This window comes from Orycteropus afer, unplaced genomic scaffold (assembly GCF_000298275.1).
Source record: "Orycteropus afer afer isolate SDZICR_OR568_19922 unplaced genomic scaffold, OryAfe1.0 scaffold00393, whole genome shotgun sequence".
NCBI lineage: Eukaryota > Metazoa > Chordata > Mammalia > Tubulidentata > Orycteropodidae > Orycteropus > Orycteropus afer.
In genome coordinates, this window is record NW_006921980.1 from 1,873,001 (window position 1) to 1,877,610 (window position 4,610).

Here is a 4,610-nt window from a genome sequence, read left to right on the forward strand (position 1 = left end):
CCCAGCTAACCCGGCACTCTCCCTCTTAATCCATTGGACGTGATAAGCACAAGACCTGGAGCCTAGGAGCTTTCCAGGGGTCTATCAAAATGCTTGACAGCAAAATATAAAAGAAAAAACTTTAATCGTTTTGTTATTATCTGTGAAACTTCTAATAAACTTTAGTCTGTATACATTCGTCTTTTTAACTATTTCATGTTAGTGGGAGCACACAATATTTGTTCTTTTTTGTGTACAGCTTATTTCACTTAGCATGATGTTTTCAAGGTTCATCCATATCATATCATGTATCAGGATGCCATTCACTTTATGGCTGAGTAATATTCCATTGTACAGATACACCATTTTTTGTTTACTCATACATTTGTTGATGGACACTTAGGTTGTTTCCATCTTTTGGCTATTGTGGATAATGCTGCAATGCATATTGGTTTATCGGTGTCTGAGTCCCTGCTTTTGAGTCTCTATGAGTCGGGTTTGACTCGACGGCACATAACAACAACAACAACAACAACAACAACAGTGTGTACACAAGTACACGGACTGCTCCCTTACTGACATGTTAAGATACCAAAGAATAGGTCATTATGTGAAAATTGGAAGATGACCATATCAGATCACAAAATGGAGGATGACTACTTAATTCATAACTGCCAAAGCAATGAGAGTCATGACACAACCAAGTTGACACATAACCTTAACCATCACAGCCAGTGTTACTCTCACACTTCCCAAGTCAACATTAGTTACTGCTAGCTGTACATCATTAATGTGCAAAATCGATAGATCTTTTACTATTATCATAAATGAGAAATATAGCATAACAAGATAGTCGATAAGTAAGCAATAGGTTTGTTATTAAATATAATTGTACTTCAACAAAAAAAATGAGACAACAACCAAAAATGTCTATGACATTTAATATTTCAACTGGCCAATTCAAATCATATAATAGACATAGTGGGGGGTCTATAAATAAGAGTACCAATGGGCTTGGAACAGCAGGGCCACCTGAGTAGTTGGGAAAGACCTCTACAGGCTGGATGAAACCACCACCCTTCTCTGTCACACACACAAGCCATGTTGGTTAAAACTATGCATCATCATAAAGCATATACTAAGGGGAAGGATGGATCTAGCTTCAGGTGAGGCTGAATCCAGGAGCTTATAGAATATCAGGCCATGAATTCATCACTGTGGGAAGGTGGGGAGGAAGGATGGCATCTTCTGATCAACGAGGCTTAAGTTTCCTGCCTCCTACGTTGGGAAGAGGGTAGAGTCAACTTTGAGCAACCAAATATATGGAGAATCCAGAAGAAAGGTGGCTTTCCAAAGGAAAACTAAATGTGGATGCAATTCAGGCTAAAACATCAGATGTCCACTGGTGACTCTTTGGTGATTTCCTTCACAATTTTTTCTTCCAGTTCCTTGCCTCTTACCCCCATTACCATGTTCTGGCCTATTGAAACCCCTTTTACTTATTTGGCTTGCCTCTAGGAAGTTTAACCCTGAGATCAAAGCAGCTGAGCCCCACCCTGAACCCAGCACTGAAAGAGGACTCTGCTCTAGTCCTGGAACCAAGGTACCCATATTTCAGGCAAACTAGTCCCTAGAATTCCCTGCCCAAACAACCCCAGGCCACTTCTAGGGCCTGAGTGGGGCTCTGCTTCTCTCACTTGGCATGCTTGGCCCAGCCTCTGCCCCAAAGTGCTCAAGCCCCTCATTCCCTTGCTCTCATAAACTCAATGCCATTGGGTCAATTCTGACTCATGGAGACCCCATGTGTTACAGAGGAGAACTGAGCTCCATTGGGTTTCCTTGGCTGTAATCTTTAGGAAAGCAGATAGCTAGATCTCTCTATCACAGTGCCGCTGCAAGCTGTTTGCACCATCAAAGGACTTTTGCTCTCACAAGAGTCTTTGAAAGTGTGGGATGCTGGTATTCACTGACAAGAGAAGCTATTTGAGAGGCCACAGACATCACCCTGTTAAATCAGGTGGGGAGGAAGGTAGTGCCCTTTAAAGCTCTCTTTTGGCCTTGACTCTGTCATGGAGAAAGTCATTTTTGGTGCTAGAGTGCCTTGGCCCCTTTTCTAGTATGTGTCCATTTTCCTTCTAAGCAAAGTAGCACAAGGTCTCAGTGTATGGCTTCAGCAGATAACAGCATTGAAATTGATGTTAATATCACTATTATATTTGAAGGTTTAGTTGTCTTTAAGGAGCACTGATGACAAAATGGTTAAGTGCTCAGCTGCTAACTGAAAGGATGATGGTTCAAACCCACCCAGCAGCTCTGTAGAAGAAAGACCTGGCATCTGCTTCTGTAAGATTGTTGTTGTTGTTGGTAGATGCCGTCAGGTCAGCTCCACTTCATAGCGACCCTATGTACAGCAGAACAAAACATTACCCAGTCCTGTGCCAGCCTCACAATCCTTGCTATGCCTGACCGCACTGTTGCAGCCACTGTGTCAATCCATCTCTTTAAGGGCCTTCCCCTTTTTTGTTGACCCTCCACTTTACCAAGCATGACATCCTTCTCCAGGGAATGGTCCCTTCTGACAGCATGACCAAAGGAAATGAGATGATGTCTGGCCATTCTTGCTTCCAAGGAGCATTCCAGCTGTACTTCTTCCCAGACAGATTTGTAATCTGTAAAATTACAGCCTAGGAAACCCTATGGTGCGGCTCTAACCTGTGATATGTGGTCACGATGAGTTGAAAACCTATTTAATGATCCATGACAACATCTTTATTTTTATGGAGGCAGTTCTTTTAAGGGAAGAAATTTCTATTTAGAGTAATGATACAAAGCTACTTTCAATTAAGTGAGAAAAGTGACTTGATTAAAATTGAGGAAACAAGGGTCCAAGTAGACTTGGATATAGCAAATACTATGAAGGATGAGTGCAGAGGTCTGGGTCGGGGTCAGGGTCACACAGGCTGGAGAGAGCTGCTGGCCTGGAATAGGTCTTCAGCACCTGGTTGTTCCCAGGGCAGCCTGGCTTGACTCCCTCCCTGTGGAGTCATTTCTCTGACTGCTACACATCACTCAACCCTGACTCTGCAAGCTTGCTCACCTGCCTCTGCTCCTATCTCTCAGCCCCAGCTCAAACTCCCCTGCTCCGAGACCTCAAGTAGGGCCCCAGTACCATTTAGTGCCTAAGGCACTTGACTGCTAACCAGAAGGCTGGTGGTTCAAACCCACCAGCCACTCCTCGGAAGGAAGGTTGGGCAATCTACTTCCGTAGTGATACTGCCTCGGAAACCCAAGGAGGGGTCGCTATGAGTCGGGGCCGACTCGATGGCATATAACAACAACACAAGAACAGGCCCTGTCAAGGACTTCAGCCCTTCAAAATCTGATCTGCTTCCTCTATGAGCAATGTCTACCTTCCCAGTGACATGAACAGGGTATACACACAGCATAGCATTTGGAGGCTCCAGGAATCAGAGCCCAAGTTGGTCCCCAGGACAGTGTTAGAAACTTCAGAAGATTGTGTAGATTTCCCCAAGCTACCTCTCCATCCTCCTCCTTTTTCTTCTTAGGTGCACATGATTACCGTGGATCCAAGCAAGCTTCTCTTAGTTTCCTAGGGCTGCTGTAACAAAAAATACCGTAAGTGGGTGGCTTTAAAGAACAGAAATTTATTTTCTCATGGTTTAAAAGCTAGATGTGCAAATCAAGCTTTAGGGGAGGGACTTTAACGGTGTAGGAAGCCCCAGGTGTTCCTTGTGTTCTTTGGCTACTTGCAGATGTATCTTCACATTGCAACCCGTCCGGACACTCCCCCCTGCCCCCCCACCTCCATTTGTGTCTGTCTATTATACTCTTTTTATGAGACTCCACTCAGAAAGGATTAGGTTTAGGGCCTTTCCTACTCAGGTCTGTCTTCATTAACATAAAAAAAAAAGTCTTACTTTCAAACAAGGTCATGTTTACAGGCATGGCAGCATAATTTTCAGTGGAACACAATGCAATCCATAACAAAGGCCCTGCTCTTATTTCATTATTTACATGTTTGCATTTATCCCCATTCCTCACTTTCATCCCCAGCTCCATGGAAACCATTCTAATGTGCTTAATATGTATCTTTTGTTTGTGTTCTTGCAAACTGTGTTTTTGTTTAGTGTACATATATTTTAAAAATATTAAACAGTATTGAGTTATAGATGTCATTCTGTTTCTCACTTTCTTCACCTAGCACAACGTTGCTGTTGTTTTTACATTTATTATTAAATTTTAATGTTGAAATATAACATACCGCTAGTAAAGTACAAGGAGATCTGGTGGCATAGTGAATGAGGCACTTGACTGCTAACCAGTAGGTCAGTGGTTCAAACTCACCAGCCGCTGCATGGAAGGAAGATGGGATGATCTACTTCTGTAAAGATTTATAGCCTCGGAAACCCAGTGGGAGTTGCTATGAGTCGGAAATGACTCGATGGCAGTGAGTTTGGTTTCTAGTAAATTGCAAAGATCTTAAGTGTACAGCTCAATAAATGTTGACTAAGCGAAAACACCATTGTAAAGTTCACTGAGATCAGGATGGAGAAAATTACCAGCATCTCTTGAAGCTTCCAGGGCTTCTCAGTCATTGCTGTTTTTATGCT